The sequence below is a fragment of the Octopus sinensis genome, linkage group LG1 (genome assembly GCF_006345805.1).
Source record: "Octopus sinensis linkage group LG1, ASM634580v1, whole genome shotgun sequence".
Lineage (NCBI taxonomy): Eukaryota > Metazoa > Mollusca > Cephalopoda > Octopoda > Octopodidae > Octopus > Octopus sinensis.
In genome coordinates this window covers 202,041,053-202,062,193 of record NC_042997.1, presented here as the reverse complement: position 1 = coordinate 202,062,193, position 21,141 = coordinate 202,041,053, and the positions used below count along the sequence as shown (strand labels likewise).

Below are 21,141 nucleotides of genomic sequence, written 5' to 3'. Positions count from 1 at the left end.
CCAGGTGAGGCTAAAAGTGTGAAAAAGGCCACTTCACTTCATTAAGTATATTAATTCTAACTTAAGTGTCGTTCTTCATGCAGATGCTGCCCCTAAGAAATTTCTTCTCTGCTATATGTTAATTTTTAATTCCAAGTACTGTATAATACTGTATGTCTTAGTGATTATCTCATCACTACTTTACAAAGTACCGTGAAGTTTATGCTTTCCTGAAGAAGTCTAATAAGACTGAAACAGGCCTGGAATTTCCTATCATTCCTGTCATAATAATTAAAATATTAGTAAAAGACTGATATTGTTTTTTCATCATACTATAATTACTTCTAAGTTTTTTTAATGACCACTATTAAATAGTTAACACTAACTTAACTAAACAAGATTTAAGATCAGTTTGAATATGTTTGGACATATTTGATACAGTCAGTAGACAATTTCTACTGATTTATTACAAAAAAGAAAAAGCTTTTAGTCATTTCAGACAGCTTGGTATCTAATACTGATGAGAGCATAAAGAGCTTGAAATGCACATGTTAGTCCATAGACTAACAAATGCATTTGTGTTTGCTCTGAAGTGACTTTGGTGTTTTACACATTATGTTCAAAGTGAGAATTTTCTTCCATGGCAAAAAACAGTGAAAATAGCAATTTTTCAGGTCAGAATTGACTGTAAAGTTTGTTTATTTCACAACAATACTTCCGTACCAACCATACACTAACTTAGCTGCTAATTTTTCATGTGGATGGCGTCTCTAAGTAATATATTTTCTACCATACACCAACTGAATGATTATGAACTAACCTGTATTTTGACATACAATTTAAACAATTTCAGAAACTATTTTATATTCTTAATAAATTATCTATCCTATTAACCTCCTGTCTTTAGATTAATTAATTAAAAAAACAGGAACAATGAGCATTTACACATTGTTTAGCACATTTGAAATATGTTAAGGATAAAAAGTATCTTCTAAATTAAACTGTTGATATAGAACTGGTATTAATTATTCAACCAGACACATTAACAACAAATTTAATTAAAAAAAACAAAAACAGGAGAAATATGGAAGTGTTATCTCATTTATGCAGCCAGCAAGTAAATCCAGAGATTGGTTTAGAAGAATGATAACGGTGAATGAGAAACCAAGGAAAGGGCAAATATTTGATAAAAGCTGTTTGAAAATTTTCGCTTAAAGATAAAACATTTTGAGTTTTATCAATTCCCAATCACTAACAGAAAATAGCAAGCTCTGCAGAATTAAAAAAAGAGAAAAGAAGCACATCATTGTTTTCATGTGTGTTTCTTCATGTTGGATAGGGTCACTCAGGTCAGCTGTATAAACTCATCACCAGCATTGTTTCAGACAGAGTTTAGTGAGACAGATTTTCTACAGCCAGATGATGCTCTTCCTGTCACGAACCCTCACTTGTCTCCAAGCAAAGTATATTTCTCCCCTCGACAACGTTTCTACCAGGCAGCGAGCTGGCAGAAACGTTAGCAGGCCAGGTGAAGTGCTTAGCGGTATTTCGTTTGCCGCTGCATTCTGAGTTCAAATTCTGCCATGGTTGACTTTGCCTTTCATCCTTTTGGGGTTGATAAATTAAGTAGCAGTTACACACTGGGGTCGATGTAATCAACTTAATCCGTTTGTCTGTCCCCTCTGTGTTTAGCTCCTTGTGGGTAGTAAAGAAAAAGGTATATTTCTCCCCTTGCCAGATCTGCTTTTACAGAATGCTAGAAATGAATGACACTGTTTGCATGAAACTCATTACAAGACAAGGAGACACAACCATGCGCACATACATACAACTGGCTTCTTTCAGTTTCCATCAATCAAGTCCACTTACAAGGCAGTGGTCAGCCCATGGCTATACTAGAAAACACTTGGCAAGGTGTTACACAGTAGTATTGAAGCTAAGACCATATGGTTGGGAAGTAAACTTCTTCACCAAATAGCCAGTTTATGGTGGTAGATTTTTCTCATTTATTAACTTCACTAATATACTTAACAGACCCACAACGTTTTTTAGAATACCAACAGAAAACTGAAATAATCTTTATTGCACTGCATCTATTGATGATGACAAGAAACTAATTAAAATATAAATGAGGTGGATGATGTGGTTAGAAGGCAGGAAACCAGTGTCTTTTGACAATGTATATTGATGTTATATAGATGTGATCATCTGGAAGTGATAAGTTCCAAGGTAAAAATATAAGGATATAAGCCAGTCTGCAGATATGGAATGGCTTTTATTCGATGACAGAACATGATAAAGTCATTGAAATTTGGTGAAAAAAGAAAAAAAATAATTCTGATGCTGTACGAACTAATGTCATCTTTGAAATCTCTACTACACAACATGAACATTATGTAGAATGGTTTATAGAGATGACTGTCAAAGATTCTTTGACTTGTCTTGAAGACAATGTCATTTCCTACATTATGCTGATAAGATAAGAATATGGTAGGTCTGTCTACCAGGTCCTGAAACACATTCAAAGAAATATTGATTCTTCAAATACTGGATAAACCCTTTGATTTACAAGGCCAATGTAATTCAGCGTTTATGATGTTCATACCTTTTCAAAGGTATTAATGATGAAAGCAAAATAAAATGGTTACAATCCATAGACAAAAACAAATTATAAACTTGGGTTGCCAAGAGGATTGGTTTTATGGTAAAATAGATAATCTGAGAGAGCTGGAGAAGTCTGCTTCATTAACAATTATTTAAAAGAGAGATTAATTAATTTAACTACCAAACATTTTTTCTGGACAAGATACTCAATTACTTCTAGCAGTGAAGCTCCAGTTTAGGAGTTCAAGAGTTTTGGATAATATGGTGTTACTCCTTGGTCATCATTATTTTCAGATCTGACCTGGCCCTGAGTAATATTACCTGTCAAGGGGCCCAGTTATGGGTTAAATAGAGGAATATAATCTAATTGGTAAGTCCTGTGGTTCTCAACCATTTTTGCTTCAGGACTGCTTTGATTCTTATTTTACTCAACTGGACTCCCACAGCCATACATTCATCATCCTTATCATCGTTTAACGTCTCTTTTTCCATGCTGACATGGGTTGGATGGTCTGGAGAGCCAGTGGCTGCACCAAGCTCCATTCTGATCTGGCAGTCTTTCTACAGCTGGATGCCCTTCCTAACGCCAACCACTCCATGAGTGTAGTGGGTGCTTTTTACATGTCACCAGCACAGGAGCCACTCAAGCATACCTGGCATCAATCACGTTTTGGTTGTCAAGCAATCATAGGGGTGGGGACAAACACATACACACATGATGGGCTTCTTTCAGTTTCCATCTACCAAATCCACCCACAAGGCTTTAGTCAACTCGAGGCTATAGTAGAAGACACTTGCTCAAGGTGCCATGCAGTGGTACTGAACCCAGAACCATGTGGTTGGTAAGCACGCTACTTACCACACTGCCACCCCTGCACCTGTTTTGTGTATTGTAGGAGTATAACCAATTTACTGCAGATACATTATAACATTAAAATCTTGTATAAACCCTCAATGGTCACATGGACCCCAACTGAGAATCATTTGAAAGCATACAAGACTTGGGAGAAGGCTGATCCCTAGACATGCATCACAAAGACCCACTGCTGTGCAAACCTACCCTGATACCATGCGAATAAGTATCAGGGTGACAATGGTTACAAGTTATGGCATAAGGCCAGCAATTTGGGAGGAAGTGGGTGTTAGTTGATTACATTGACACCAGTATTTGACTGATACTTCATTTTATCATCCCAAAAAGATGAATGGCAAAGTTAACCTCAATGTAACTTGTATTTAGGACATAAAAAGCTGGAAGAAATGCAGCCAAGTGTTTTGTATGATGTGTTAACAATTCTGCAAACTCACTGCTTTATGATTGTTTCAAATTTGGCACAAGGCCAGCAGCTTTTCAAAAGGAAGGGATTTCATCAATTAGTGCCACCTGACTGGCTCCCTGTGTTGGTGGCAAGTAAAAAGTACCATCCGAATGTGGCTGATGCCAGTGCCGCCTGACTGGCTTCTGTGCCAGTGGAACATAAAATGCACCCACTACACTCTCGGAGTGGTTGCCATTAGGTAGGGCATCCAGCTGTAGAAACACTGCCAGACCAGATTGGAGCCTGGTGTGACCTCCTGGCTTGCCAGTCCCCAGTCAAATCATCCAACCCATGCCAGCATGGAAAACAGACGTTAAATGACGACGATGATGATGATGACATCGACCCCAGTACTCAGCTGGTTTTATCAACCCTGGAAGAATGGAAGGCAAAGTTGAGCTCAGCAGTATTCAAACACAGAATATAAAGAATGAGAAGAAATACTGCTAAGCATTTGATCTGTTGCTCTAATGATTCTAAGTTGGACAAGTTGTTCAACATGCAAGCATTTATAAGGTGACAAATTTATTAGACATGGAAGATAGTTGCGAGTCAAAAGATTTAATTAAAACAATTCGCATATTTCCCCAAAGATCAACAAATTTTGCATATAACCTGAAAATGTGACTGTGTTCGTGTGTGAGAGAGAGAGAGCAAGAGAACACAGATACATAAATTTACACATGATAACACATGCAATACACACACACACACACACACACAGATATAGACCATTAGAGAGTAAGACATATATATATACTTTAATTGAATCATCTTATTTAAGAAATGTTGTCCAGATATTTTACATGATACAATGAATGCGCGAGTCACGCCATATTGCTACCACCAGAACTCGGCACTCTGTAATCACATATTATTGATTGATTTTTATCCCTGATAATAATTAATTACAGTGCCTTCCTTTGTCTTCGTGTCTTTTACTGTCTCGCACTCTTTAAGAAGCGATATAATAATTGAAATTGTACTAATTGATGTTTGGTGTCTGGAGAAAGGAAGAAGCTGTGAAAACCTAGTTTAAATTAAAAGACATACATTTCAATAACCTCAAGTGTATAGAAGAGGACTGGCAGCGGAGGATAGCAGCAATCCAGTGTGATAACACGTTATTGGTGGTGTGAGAAGTTTAACGACCATCTTTCATTATCAAACTATCACATTAAAACTATCTGTCCTATTTCACGTAGCTTCATTCCAATTACTCAGTGTTAAATATAACGAGATATAGACACAGAGAAAAACACACGAGGGTGTGTGCTGCTGCCATGTGTTATTAGTCAGGAATGTGCAAGTGCAGGCACATCTGTATGTGTGTGAGTGAGAGTGAGAGAGAGAGGAGATGGAGAGAGAGAGAGAGAGAGAGGAGACGGAGAGAGAGAGAGAGAGAGAGAGAAAAGAGCATGTATGTGAGTAAATGTATGTTTCATCATCATTACCATCAACCTCATGTGATATTAGTGCTTCCATTCTTGCGTGAGTTGGTCATATCTTCTCCAGTACCATGTTTTGCCACTTTCTGCGGTTGGTCCCCAGTGGTATTCTCAAGAACATCTTTTAACATTTTTTTCCTCACATCTTCCTCTCTTCCATTTGGCTCTTCTTTACCCGACTATCACCCCCCACCCCACCTTACACATCTAATATCCACCCTGCCACAGTCTTGCACAATATGTACATTTCTTCTTGTACCCAGTCACCCCAGCCCCTCAACGCACTTGTACTCCACTGTCCACGCACACTGAGTGGAACATTTTCTCTATTTTTTTTTCTAGTTTTTATACACCCTCCACATTTAATGTCCTTGTTTACCATTTTACACTTCAAGCATGATCTGTCCTTAACTTGTAGAAGAGATTCTCTCTGTTGAGGTAACAACTTCCTGAACTTTTCCCACCCATTCTTACTCTGGCTACTAAGCTTTTAGAACACTCCCCTTATCTAGGTAAGATAGGCTGTCAACCAGTTCTAAGGTATCGTCTAAGCATCTTCGTCATCATTTAATGTCCATTTAAGTTCTCTTGTTTCTCAGAATATTAGATTCATATAAAACCTCTCAATAAACACAGGACAAAAGCTGAAAGGAGACCATACAACCTCTGCACCTCTCTAAACACCCATCTAATCTAATTAAAAGCTTCACAAAATATATTCTATGTCAACTCTCAAGATCATCTCATAAGACATCTGCTTCAATGTTAACATGCACATGTACACACACACACAAATGCTTTAAAGCTCCGTGGCTTTAAAGTGCTAATTTCTCCCACAAGTTCTTATGGTTACATAAGCATATGCTGCATCCACACCTACTCTGCACTTGCATAACCCATATGTACCACCTTCTCATTGTCTCTACAAACTGACATGAGTCCTTACATCCCTGATTTACAATCTTGTGCATCTCTCTGCATGTGCATAGTCTGCAGATCTGTTACAGCTCTTAAGTACGAAACACTTTTCAGCGACACCTAACCTGCAGCTTTCAGTACCATTTCTCTGTAGTGCACATAATTCAGAGGTCTTCTATTTGTTGTTGAATGCAGTAACATTCTTTCAAATTTGAGATGTAGCCAAATACTTTTGTCCATTCCCATTTTTCTACATCTCTGCAGGAAGAAATAAAGTTGAAGTACTGATGCTTGAATTTACCTTTCAATACACCTACATAATGTTTATGCATCATGTCAAGGTTTGGTTTGGTGAAAGCAGCTTCAGATTCATAAAAAGCAATTCAGTAATCTATATTAATATGTAATGAGTTAGATCCCTCACCATATCTTCAAGCCAATAATACAATACCATAAACTTAGTGCATCACTGAAAATAACAAGTCATACATGTTGATGATATTTATGTAAGTGATAGCTTTTTTATCATCTGATGGTCACCTAGGATTCTGGGATATAAAACTTCACGTTGAAATACATTATCATGTGAATAACTATATTTCACTCACTACAACAATGAGTATTGTAATTTTGTTTGTATTATCACGTGTGTGTGTGTGTGTGTGTGTGTGTGTGTATGTGTGCACATGCAGATGCATGTGTGTGCGTGTAAAATCATTTTACACCTGTTTTCCATGCTGGTATAGGTTGGATAGTTTGACAGGATCCAGCACTTGGATCTTGCCCCAACAACTCAGTTTTGGCATAATTTCTATGGCTTGAACTCATTCTAATATTGGTTTCAAATTTCCACAGAATTTGAACTGTGAAATGTGAGGACAGACATCCATCCTTACATTCAGCAGAGTGTACTGGTTGCTTTTTTGTGTTGTGTTGCACCAGCATGAGAGAGGTCACCTTGTAACTTTTAAGACTAAAGAGGCTCCATGACAAAGAGGGAGAAAAAAAATAAGGGGTGGTAACTATGGGTTGTGTTAATGAAAGAAACAGGTTTATTGTTGTGAGAGGGTGAAAGTAGATAGAGTAACAGAGACAGTGTTAGGGAAGGGAATAACAGAAAGGAAAGAAAAAGAGTAGTGTCAGGGGTTAGAGAGGAAGCTGGGGTGAAGTGAGTAGGAGGAAATTTAAGGCTTTCCTGTATTATATATGGGTGAGTGTGCACACAAACTTACTCACAATAATAATAATTTATTCTTTTATTAGCCACAAGGGCTCACATACAAAATATTAGCAGACATACAACAACATAAAAGACAAAAACAGGATGATACAATGGGTTTTTGCATGTACACAATGCAATATCAATAAAAATTGAACAAATTAAAAACTCCTAATAGGGGAGGCGCTTTAAGGTCCTCGTGGAAAACTTCACAAAAGCCATAGGTGCCTGAACAACAGGGCAAGAGCCCTTCTCCTTTGATTCCCTTTTTACAGATGCATGCTCAGAATCGGTCCTTTCACACTGGCCATTCTTCCAACATTCTCCCACCTTTCAAGAAACTTGCTACAAGGCAACACTTCCCTCTTCACCCTCAACTTCCTCTTCAAGTGAAACTCGAAAAAGTTGATACGGGCTTGGCCAAAGCAGAAGGCCTGAAATTTTGAGGAGCAGGGTTAGCTAGTTGATTACATTGACCCAGTAATTTGACAGATACTTATTTTATCAACCCCAAAAGGATGACAAGCAAAGCTGAAGCCTGTAGAATTTGAAAAATCAAAATGCTAGGCATTTTGTCCTTCACTAATAATTCGGCCAGTCTGCTGCTGCTGCTGTTGTTGTTGTTTAGCAACAAGATGGGTAAGGGTGATTAGGTGATGGTCTAGAGCTTAGGGGCAGGAAACCCCAGACCTTGGAAAAAAAAAAAAGAAACTTTGGTCATCTTGTTGTAGTCGAGGGCTCTTCATTGACGCCCGACACCACTGGGAGGTGGGCCTCAAAGTCGCTGGAAATGGAGATCTCCAGGTCCAAATTCTTGAACTGCTGCTACTACTACTACTACTACTATTACTACTACTACTTATGATAATAATATTGAGTAGTGTTATTGGAATAGTTAAGTGTAGATATGACAAGAGATATCTGTTATCATTGGCAAAGCAGAACTTAAATAAAAAAAACATTCCAACAGAAACTGTTTAAAGCTATTATTTAGACATGGTGAATCTACGACATCATCTAATGTGTCACTTAAATGAGACATTGGATATAATCTGAGGAATTTATAATGCTTTTTTCTAGCAGACTGAGTGGCTATGTAGAGGCTCCTTTGTTGGTTTGAAACAAGTAATAAAAGTGCTGAGCAATGTTTAAAGTAGAGATTGAACTCGTGAACTTTTGGTCAATAGTGCAGTGATTTATCTAGACAGCCACAATATTTTGTCATTAAATAGAGGATTAATGTCTGCAGTAACCCATCTCTATAATCGGAATTTAAAGAGAAACCTCCAGAATGATGAGCTAAATTTGTATTAAGAACCTTCCAAAGGCATAGTAGGATACTAATTAACTAATATATCAAAATGATGAAAATTGGCAATTTGTCACCAGAAATCAATCACTGCAAGGCACCATTAGGTTATTAGAGAAATAACCATAATGAACGATACAGCTGAGAGAAAATTACAATTTCTAGAGGAATGTGCAAGGATGTGCAGCAGTGTGTTATTGATTGTTTATTGTGACAATGAGCCAAAACTTAAACTGCAGACGAGAATCTTTTATGAATTAGCTGTAAGAGAAATTTTATCTGGAATCAGATATTTTTCTTCTTCTTCTTTGTTATTTTCCCATGTTGCTTCCATCACCTAAAACCATATTAATAACAAAGCCTGGATCTATCACTATATAATTTATCAATAACATCTGCATTCATGAAACTGCATACTATCTTTGAATAGAGCAGTTTTTTATTTATTAGATAAATAAATCCATTGTTGTTTGGTGGGGAGGGGTAGTTTCAGTATTATTTCCTTCAGTATACGCTCATTCTGTTTTCTATACATTCATTGTAATCTTTCTTTATAAAATCTAAATCTTTCTATATAAAATCTAAATTAACTTTTCCCCATTCCTGGCAGATAAATATTACCTTCACAGTTGAATACTCTTGCAACTCATTTTTTAATAATTACCCACATAATGATTAACTAATGTAATACTTTCATCATAAATATTTAAGTTAGGGGTTGGGGAGAGAAAGCAAAATAAAGCCAAAAAAGAAACTTCTTTATGTCTCATAAATATCATTTAACATTGAATTGAATTATATCATATGGAAACATATTTATTCTTCGATCGCTAGTTTGTCATATCACTTTTTTTTTCCAAAACCCAGCAATGAAATTCACTGAATAAGCTATTTACTCTTCCATCAGGTGCAGGCATGGCTGTGTGGTTAGAAAGTTTGCTCCCCAACCTCATAATTCTGGGTTCAGTCCCACTGTGTGGCCACCTTGGGCAAGTGTCTTTTATTATAGCCTGAGGCCAACCAAAACCTTACGAAGTGATTTAGTAGATAGAAACTGAAAGAAGCCCATCGTGTGTCTGTGTATGTGTGTGTTGTCCTCCACACTAGTGTTGGTGTGTTTACATCCCCATAACTAGTAGTTCAGCAAAACAGACTGGTAAAATAAATGGTGGGGAGGGTGGTCACCCCCCACCCAAAAATAAGAACTGGGGTTGATACTTTCAATTTAAATTCTTCGAGGCAGTACCCCAGCATGGCCGTAGTCTAATGACTGAAGTAAAAGATAAAAGATTGTTATTTCTCCATCAAATATATATCCTCCACCATCTCTATTTTGGTGGGAGGAAACTTGTTAATTACATTGGCATATACTTCATTTTTTTTGACCCAGGAGGGATGAAAGATAAAGTTGATTTCTGACAGGGTTTGATCTCAGAATGTAGGAAACTGGAAGAACCACAACAAGTATTTTATCCAATGTTCTAACGAATCTGCTAACCTGCTACCTCAACCCTGTAGCATTTCAACTGACTATATCTGGCCTGAAATTTCCACCTGGTTCATAGTCAGATCTGGTCTCTCACACCTACCCTACAACATCATTCTAAAATCACATCATCAAAATTTCAAAGCTAAGAAATAACACATGGTTAATTCAAAACAATGTGAATAAATAAGAATTGGATTTGACAGAATAATGTGAATACTTGAGGGTTAAAGCAACAGATAAGAAGATAGAAAGCCAAGTTTTTAATTTTAACTACAATTCTTAAAATCTGAGGACTGTATGTGTCTTGTGGGGCCACAGATTTGCATCTGGAAAATTCCTCTTTAAAAAGCAACCAGGTCTGGACAAGTGAAGGCTCATGGCCATGTGGTTAAGGTGTTGCATGAATGATCATAATACTGTGGTTTCAAATCTCAGACCAGGTGATGTGCTGTGTTCCTGAGGAAAGCAATTAGTTTCATGTTGCTCCAGTCCATTCAGCTGTAAAAGGGTTCCAGCAATAGCTGAGAGGTTAACCCTGTGATGGACCAGCATCCCATTCAATGGGGGGGGGGTGTAGTCGCAATCAATTATATGCAATGGAAACTTGGTAGGCCTCCAATCTTTGAATCTTAGGGCTCATGACAGACCTTAAGGTCTGAGCAAGAACTTTTGAAGATAACCAGTAGATATCTATGCATGCAAGTCTCCACTCACCATGCCATGACACCAACACTTCCCAGGGCAAGGGCAACAGCTAATACAGTGCCAGCATCATTGCAGAGATTGCTATCAGAATGTGAAGAAATAGAACACAAACTGTAATACATCATGTCTCTATATCTACTGGAATGGTACAATATTTATCAATCCTGAAAGCGTGAAAAATGAAGTTCACCTCAGAATGTTGAGGGCCAGAACACGTGCCTCATGGCATTGCTCCAATCTACCACTTTGGATTCATGTTTTATTTAGTGATCATGAAAGGACAAAAGATAAAGCTGACCTTATCTGGGTTTGAACTATCATAGCTGAGATTCAAAACAAATGTCACAAGGCATTCTATCTAACACACTAATAACTCAGCCAATTTACTGCTTCTAATAAATTAAAAAGATACATGTAAAATACACAGAATTATTTAGATTTATCAGACATTAGATAAATGTTTTTGATCTGGAAGATTTGGAAATAAATTATTTCTAAACAAATTGTATGACAAATCTTAATATAGCTTAAAAATCTCTAAGTAAAATAAGTAAAAAATCTATTTCCATTCAATTATTTTAGAAGTTTGCTAAAGTTTAAATATGAAGATAATCAATCTTGCTTTTCAAACAGATTATCAGAAAATTATGTCCATTAACGAAGAGAATTCTGGAGATTGGTTTCCTTGAATAAACTATTTAATTTCAAATCTTTTAATTGAAAATATAACCAGAAAAAAGACAAAAAGCTGAAGGTAAAATGAAATGTATTGCAGTAAATCCCAAAGAAAATTTCACAAAAGTGCAAGTAAGTTCCAAGCTATTCAAACCATTTTCATTCTAGTTCTTAAAAAGAAACTGAAGTCAAACTTCCATTTATCTGGCAACTTGCTAAATACCATTTAAATCACTTCATTTAAACAAGAATTTTGTCATTTATACTTAACTGAAAAAGTACTTCATAACATAGAATTATGTTTTACCAAAGGAATATGATTAATATTAGAGTAGCTAATAGTCAGAGAAGTCTTAACTAGAAGACTTCAGGCTGTCTAGAGGGCTTGCTGCAAGTAGACTATATATTCCAACAACCATCTGACATATTTAGAATTGGAAAGTAAGCAGACTAGAAACTGCATAATAGTTAAAGGCTGACAGAAGTTTTGGAAAATAATTCCACAGGCACATTGGCTAAGAAGCTCATTTTGCAATCACATGGTTTGAAGTTCTGTCCCAGTGTGCTGCACCTTGGGCAATGTCATCTACTATATAAGTAGAGGTGGACCAATGGCTTCAGTCAATTTGGTAGACAAAAATCTCTGCAGGTTTGGTGAAAGATTTTAATTCAACACTTATGAAAACAAGACTTTTGTACACAGAGCCAGTTTCAGCCAGGTTGGTAACGAAGGGGTTAAGGGTATATGTGTCTATGAATACTCAGCTACTTGCATTTGTACACAGAGCCAGTTTCAGCCAGGTTGGTAACGAAAGGGTTAAGGGTATATGTATCTATGGAATACTCAGCTACTTGCATATTAATTACGTTAGCACACCGTTCCATTCATACAATAGTTTACAGCTCAGGGACTGATGGAATTCAAATTTATGGTCAAGAAAAATGATTAGATACAAATCGGACAATGTTTAGAAATGTGTCATCTATGAAGATTGTGGTCACTTAGTATACAGTTATATATGCAAATGTGAGTGTGTTTACACACACAAATATATATATATATATATATATATACACATATATATATACACCCACACACATACATATATATTAGAAAGAGGAGTGCAGACAGACTTCCACACAGTTTCTATCTGCCAAAATTTATCCATGAGCTATCGTTTAACTGAAAGTTATAAAAGTATATACATACCCAAGTAGTAATACTGAACAAATTCCTTACATTTGAATAACCAATTTCTTCATTTGTTGTTCAGTATTATTATTATTATTATGTACATACTGTACCTGCTACCATTATAAGAAACAGAATTGAAACAAATTAAGGTTTCCAATACTTTTGAAAATTTATTTAAAACACACACACACACACACACACTTACAAAAAAAAAAAAGAGAAAAAAAACTTATAGTTTCAGATCAATATTATCTGAAATTGGATTCAATGATACGATCATTACCAGAAACTATTTTCTTCAAAGGAATTTATTGCATGCACCAAGCATTTTAGACATTGTTTAGAAAACCTATATTCTGCCTAATGGTTGGATAGATAGCAGGATGGTGTAAGACAATAAATGTACTGCCATGGTGGTGGTGGTGATATTTAATTATGTCCCTTCAGGTTCTGAGTTCAAATTCCTTTCACCTTTCCAAGGTCAGTGCATTAGCAACTATACCCAGAAAGGAGTGTCCCCAAGCATGCCGAGAAGCTAAAAAAAAAAAAGAAGAAATAATGCCGAAACCTAAATGAAATCAAGTTGCCTTATAATTCTAGTTACTGCAATATGAAGTGAGAAGGGTGAAGTCTTTTGTGAGTTACTGTCTAATCATTTTAATTCCAAATCCATCAGAGACTAATTACGATTTCATGACAGAACACTTCTCATTTCAAAGTGTTGTTGTTGCTCACCACCTCTGCTGCCACTGTTCTAATGTCCACTTTACCATGCTTTCATGGGTTAGATGGAATCTGACGAGATAGATTTAGTACAGCTGGATGCCCTCCTTGTTGCCAACCCTCACCTGTTGCCCTATAACCAGACATGTTTTCACAGAATACAGGAAATAAAAGATATAGCTTGTGTGATGATGACACTCATTTGCAACTATCACATGATATCAAAGCAAGGTGACAGTAACAGATACTCATATCTACACACACACACATCATCATCGCCTAACGTCCGCTTTCCATGCTAGCATGGGTTGGACGGTTTGACTGAGGACTGGCGAACCAGATAGCTGCACCAGGCTCCAATCTGATCTGGCAGAGTTTCTACAGCTGGATGCCTTTCCTAATGCCAACCATTCTGAGAGTGTAGTGGGTGCTTTTACGTATATATATATACATACACACACAATGGTCTTCTTTCAGTCTTTAGTTTGTTTCTAACAAATCCACTCACAAGGCTTTGGTTGGCCCAGGGCTATAGTACAAGATACTTGCCAAAGGTGTTATGCGGTGGTATTGAACCTAGAGCCATACGGCTGGGAAGCTAATTTCTCACCACACAGCCACACCTATGCCTATTCAGATTTAAATAAAATCCTTTGTCACTGATTCAAACACCAGCAATAATATAAAGTTCGGCAATTCCCTCTAAACTTTTGTTAATTTCCAAAATTAACTGAAACACAAAGTCAGTTTATTTCTACAAATATGGCCAGGAAAAGGTTAAACAACTAAAAAGATTTCACTAAAAAATATCTTATTTAGAGAAGAATTACAGCAAGTCTGCCAAGATCAAAGGCGATTACTTAAGATACGCATCATGAGTCTCAAATCACTTCTTTTCTAACACTAAGTCTATTATCCTTACTCTGTTTGCTTCAGTAGTTACTCATTCAAACATTAAAAAAAAATGCCAGCATTTTCCTGCTTCTGATAAAAACTCAACAATTTTGAGATAAATTTACAAGATTCAATGCTAAGAATATCTTCAAGTATTGCCTGCAGTTCCTAGCACTACTTAATCTCAATTCGTCTTTTTTCTTAAGGATGATAGGACGTGATTTTGGCAGAAAATTAACCCCTTTTAGCAAAGGGAGTATTTTTAGCATATTTAGTATTTAATGAAAGGGCTCACACACTGGTTTAAGAACCTCTTTTGTTTGATTCAGCCACTGAACTGCAGTCATGCTGGGACACTGTCATGAAGGGTTTAGTTAAACAAATTGGACCCAGTACCTATTTTTAAAGTTAGGTACTTATTCTATCAGTCTCTTTGGCTGAACAGCTAGGTTACAGAGATGTAAACAAACCAATACTGATTGTCAAGTAGTGGGGGACAAACACAAATACACATCTGTCTATCTCTCTGTCTGTCTATCTATCTATGTATCTATTTACCACCTATCTATCGTTACCAGCTTCGCCTTACTGGCACTTGTGCCCTGTGCTAGTAGGGTGCTAAGAGCACCATCCGAGCATGATCGTTGCCAGAGCAGCTAACTGGCTTCCGTGCCGGTGGCAAGTAGGAGGCACCATTCGAGTGTGATTATTACCAGTATCACCTTACTGGCACCTGTGCCAGTGGCATGTGTAAAAAAATTTGAGCGAGGTAGTTGCCAGTACCACCTGACTGGCCCCTGTGCCGGTGGCACATAAAAGCACCCACTACACTCTCGGAGTGGTTGGCATTAAGAAGGGCATACAGCTGTAGAAACTCTGCCAGATCAAGACTGGAGCCTGGTGCAGCCATCTGGTTCGCCAGCCCACAGTCAAACCGTCCAACCCATGCTAGCATGGAAAACAGACGTTAAACGATGATGATGATATATATATATATATATATATATATATAGATAGATAGATATGCATACAAAAAACTAGCTTCTACACAGTTTCCATTGACCAATTTCACTCGCAAGGCATTGGCTGGTCTGGAGTTATAGTAGAAGACATTTGTCTAAGGTGCCATGCAGCTGGACTGAACCTGAATCCCTATGGTTGCAAAGCAAGCTTCTTAACCACACAGGCAGCATGTGTGAGTCGTGCCTTCTCTAATCAAAAGACAGTCAATGCATGCAAAAAGAAAATATAGACTTAAATTTTGACAGATAAGAATATAGTTGCTCCTGTAAGATAAACAGTAACAACAGAATATTCTGTTGCGACACTCTCAACAATAATTAAACTTTTCAAGCTACTTGGAAAGATTCATTTCAGAATGTGATTGGACTTAATATAATTATACACAATTATACTAATGACATTAAGGTTATTCAATTGAAGACATCAGCTATTCCTGCATCACCTTGGATTATAATATACGCTTGACAGAGAATATTATCAAAATAAAATGTAACACTAATTAAAAAATTAAAAATAAATCTATAAATATTTTTTTTTTTAAATATCAAAAACCAACAACAAAAATAAAAAAAAAACAGCATTTATGAATTAATCCAATTAAAAGTGGATGAGATTAAACATTCCACATATAAAGTTTAAGTGGATGACGATGAAATAGAAGCGAGATGAGGAGACTACTGGAATGTCTTCTTAGCTGGTAGGAAGAGATTCACATCAATGAGTAATGACCAGCTAGACTCCTATCTTGGAAATAGTGTCTGCAGATGAAGGCGGCGAGCTGGCAGAAACGTTAGCACGCCGGGCGAAATGCATAGCTGTATTTCGTCTGCCGTTACGTTCTGAGTTCAAATTCTGCCGAGGTCGACTTTTACCTTTCATCCTTTCGGGGTCGATTAAATAAGTACCAGTTATGCACTGTGGTCGATGTAATCGACTTAATCCCTTTGTCTGTCCTTGTTTGTCCCTTCTGTGTCTAGCCCCTTGTGGGTAGTAAAGAAATAGGTATTTCGTCTGCTGTTACGCTCTGAGTTCAAATTCCACCGAGGTTGACTCTGCCTTTCAACCTTTCGGGGTCAAAAATTAAGTACCAGTTGTGTACTGAGGTTGATCTAATCGTCTGCCCTCCCCCCCCACCACTCCCCGAAAATGTTGGGCTTTGTGCCTTGAGTAGAAAAGAATACTGCAGATGAAGGGATACTGCAATGAATATCGCATATCAATGTCTGAGTGCAATTGTACCAGAGAATCTCATAGCAGACCCCCCCCCCCTCGCATCCCAGAACACCACCATTTATATCCTCCCATTTCCTGTCATGCCTTGTGAACAATGTCCGGCAAGGGAGATAACTCTTTATCTATAAAACTCATAGTACATCTCAAAATATTACAACTACGTAAATGTTTTTATTTAATTTCCTAAAGCAAAGAGCCATTATCAACAGAATTATTTGACCAGTTTTAATAAGAGTATATAGATAATTGGGTTTATGCTACTGTAGAAATTTACCCAATTTTCCAAAACTTCCAACATAGAGAGATATAAAAATTTGCAAGTCTATGGAAATGATATTATTATTGGAATGACAAGGAATTCTTAAGAGAAACAAATACAGAATAAAGTTGTTTTTCTAACATTTTTCCAAAGGTGGTTGTTGTTTAGTCCCCTATGTCTGCTCTGACTGAACTGACCAATGGACGAAGGTCTTCTAGCATTTAATTAACCCAACATTAACCAAAGTTTTTTTCCCCTTTTTTTAAGACGGTGAGGTGTAATTTGAGGAAATACATTTCATAAAGAACAGTAGCAATACTGAAAAATGCAAACGCAGGAAACAATATTTCCTGGTATAATCCTCCATATACATTAAACCTTTGTTGTTTTTGGAACACTCTATACATGTTTCCTCTAGAGTAAAGATTTCATAAAATCTTTAACTAAAAATAACATTCAGGTGAGTTACAGTGAAAACCGAAACTTCACTGCTTCCATAACCAGCATATACATAAGAACATTCGGATTTTTCCAGTTTGAACGGCAGTTTTTTCTAGCGGTGTTATATGAAATTGTCACCCATAATTATGACCCTAGTATCGATCTATTGCATTTCAATCTGTCTTAGGGTTAGGGGTGGGGGAAGGGTATCTTTTTTTCTTCACAAATGTAAATAAATCCAATCTGTTTCTTAAACGAGGGACATATTCATATGGCACAGAATGTTTTTTTACCTCAATAGAAGTCATTAATTGGTTGAAATTGCAGAAATTGAAGATAAAAAACAACAAATATCTTACAAACTATAGAATTTTCTCTATAAAGCCAAGAGAAAAAGATGTTTTATAAACACATTCTAAAAGTATACGAAGTTTAAAATTTTTTAGTTACCTAGAAATTATGTTAAAAACTGCCGTTCAAACCAAAAGGATCCGAACATTCAAAAACACTTCTCTAAATAATTGCAACAACCTTAATATTTCTTAATTTATCAAGATTAGATCTCTCTTGTAAACAATAGAGAAACAAAAATTTCAAAAGATTCTCACAACATATATAAACATTGAGATATTCAGAATGATACCTCACCACCTCACTGTCCAGATATACCTGGAAGGCAAAGGATGTTAATATCAACAATTGTAAAATTAATTGAACTTTTACAATTTTACAGACTGCACATCTGTTTAAATCATTATCTCAAGAATGTATAGTCACTCTTTCTCAGAGAAGCGTAACAGTATTACGGCATTTATAATTTGAATTTAAAAAATCAGAATTGGTGAAGTTTTACAGACAATTCCATTGATAATTATCGAGGAAATTCCAAATATAAACTGTTTAAAAAAGGTTATTTGCAACAAAGTTGATTTGCCATATGCTCCAACATGGTCACAACGTAGGAAAAAACAAACAAACAAACAAAAAAAAACCTACTTAACAGCATTAATTTAACAGCTGTCTTTTTTGTGTGTCTTGCACATATGAAGTTCAAACCACAAAAATATGCATTTTTGCATGTGAATAGATAAATATATCCCATCTTCTGCATATAGCAAATTAATAAATGTGATGCATTTTCTAATGATTGCTATGGCAGTCAGAAATAGCTAATTAAATTCTGATGTGTTTAAAAATATTTTCATGTGCATATTGCTCTGCTACGTCACTTCTGCAACCATAGAAATAGTTGGCAATAGAAAACTTATCTTCATCATTTTACAGCCGTTTTTCCTACTTGCATAGGTCAGATGGAATTTGTTGAGGAATATCTACAGCCAGATGCCCTTCCTGTTGCCGACCCATATCTGTTTCCAAGCAAGATAATATTTCCCTATGGTTAGACTTCTTTTTTGCAGACTATTGGAAATGAATGACACAGTTTGTGAGAGAGAGGGAGAGAGAGAGAGAGAAAGAGAGAGAGAGAGAGAGAGTGAGGGAGAGAGAACTAATGCCTCTGTTCTGGTGTAGTTTCTAAATACTCTCTCTCTCTCTCCAAAATGCCAATTTTGAGGAGGATTGAGACAGCAATGATGAGAGCAATGTGTGAGACTATTGGATAAAAGGAGGGCTGAGGACTTGATGGGGATGCTGGGGTTGGAGGAATCGGTGGTGCAGTTGGCCAGGACGAATGGAGTGCAGTGGTAAGGACATGTGTTGAGGAGGGATGAAGATCATGTTCTGAGGAGAGTGCTTGAGTTTAAGGTGAATGAACCACGAAAGCAAGGTCAGCCAAAGAAAATGTGAAGGGGACACGTGAAGGAGGAGGAGATTGGGAAGGTTGGCTCAAGGAGTGAGGATGCCCAAAACTGGGTGAGATGGCGAGATGGTGTGAGAGTGGTTGCTGTAAGACTGAGGTATATCCAGCCACTACCGTTAATGGGGACAAACCTGGAATTAAAATATTGGACGTTGATTATCAAGGAAAAGACTATTATATAATAGCTTTAATAACTAATAATGCATAAATTAAACACTACACAAACGCAACCAAATTAATTATTGCACAAGTGTAGTAAAATAAGTTATGCATTTTGAGAAGTGCGTAATATTTTATCTAGTTTCAGAAGTGTTATCACGTCTATAATAAACCAATCAAGTAATGCGATATAAACTAAGAGCCGTTTCAATACTGCTGTCTGATATATTTCTGTGGAATAGATGCTCATTTTGACTGTCTCCTTGTTGTTAATGTGTGCTGTCAGCTGCATACACTGGCTGGCCTTGAAAACTAATAGAAAAGACAGAAACCAACAGTTGGTGTTAACATTGTGCAAATGCATTTAAATCACTTCTCTATCAGAAACAAAAGTAATTATTGTTCTAAGACTTCTTTGTGAAGATGTGAGGCCCAGTGGATTAGGATGGTAAGCTCACAATCATAAGGTTACAGGTTCATTTTCCAATCAGAGCTGTGTGTTATATATCCTTGAGCAAAGCACTTCATTTTGTGTAATGTGCTAGTTGGGTGCTGGTGCAATCCTCTCTTCCTTTACTCCCCACATCCTCTATATTCTACTGGGTCAAAAGTTAGGAAGGTCAAGAGGGTGTCTGTGGCCTAAAACAATTAATGAAAGCAGCATGTAAAAAGCACCATCCGAATGTGGCCGATGCCAGCGCCGCCTTGACTGGCTTCCGTGTCGGTGGCACGTATAAAGCACCAACCGATCGTGACCACTGCCAGCCTCACCTGGCACCTGTGCCAGTGGCACATAAAAAAGCACCCACTACACTTACGAAGTGGTTGGTGTTAGGAAGGGCATCCAGCTGTAGAAACACTGTCAGATCAGACTGGAGCCTGGTACAGCCTCCTGGCTTCTCAAACCCCTGTTGAACCATCCAACCCATGCTAGCATGGAAACCGGACGTTAAACAATGACGATGATAGTACATGCTCCTAAGTGGTATTTGCTTGTGACAGCCATGGATGGTTGTAGTACTTCTTTAGAATATGAAGCACACAACGAACGCTTGAAATATACAAGTCCAATTGTAAGTAATCTACACTTACAGATTAGCTAATCCAGACCTGATTCATCATCATCTAACATTAGAAATATTCTAATGAAGTTAATTCTTAACAGAATGTGTTTTTCTGTTATTTCAAGGTATTTAAGCAAATAGCAATTAGCTATCCCCATGGATTGGATACTAACCTGCCACAGGTAACTATCCCCAGTTGACTGAGCAACCATTCTTGACAGCTGCGGGCATGGCTCTGATTTTAAATTTGCTTTGCAACCATGTTGTTCCAGTCAATTCGAGGATGTCAGGTCCTCATTAGGGATTAAATAATCCAAGAATTTCACTGGTTAATCACTTATATAAGGAGAAAGTCTCAGCGATATGCTAGGGATTATGGCATCTGTTGTTTCTTTTAGAGTTTTATAATTCATTATTTTTTGTATTGTTTTTATAAAAACTTTTCAACCTCATTATATCATACAAATAAATTATTTAAACATCCATAATTCTCCATTTTCTTCCTTTCATCATTTTATATATATATATATCATCATCATCATCATCATTTATATATATATATATATATATACAACCCATGCTAGCATGGAAAGCAGACGTTAAATGATGATGATGATAATGATGATATAACCCATGCTAGCATGGAAAGTGGACATTAAACGATGA

At 36.8% G+C, this 21,141-nt stretch overlaps 1 protein-coding gene across 5 annotated transcripts in view; it reads right to left on the bottom strand.

The window, feature by feature from the left end:
• LOC115232327 (protocadherin Fat 4-like) overlaps positions 1 to 21,141 on the bottom strand; it is a 648,900-nt gene that overhangs the window by 430,238 nt on the left and 197,521 nt on the right. The gene's annotated exons all lie outside the window — the stretch shown is intronic.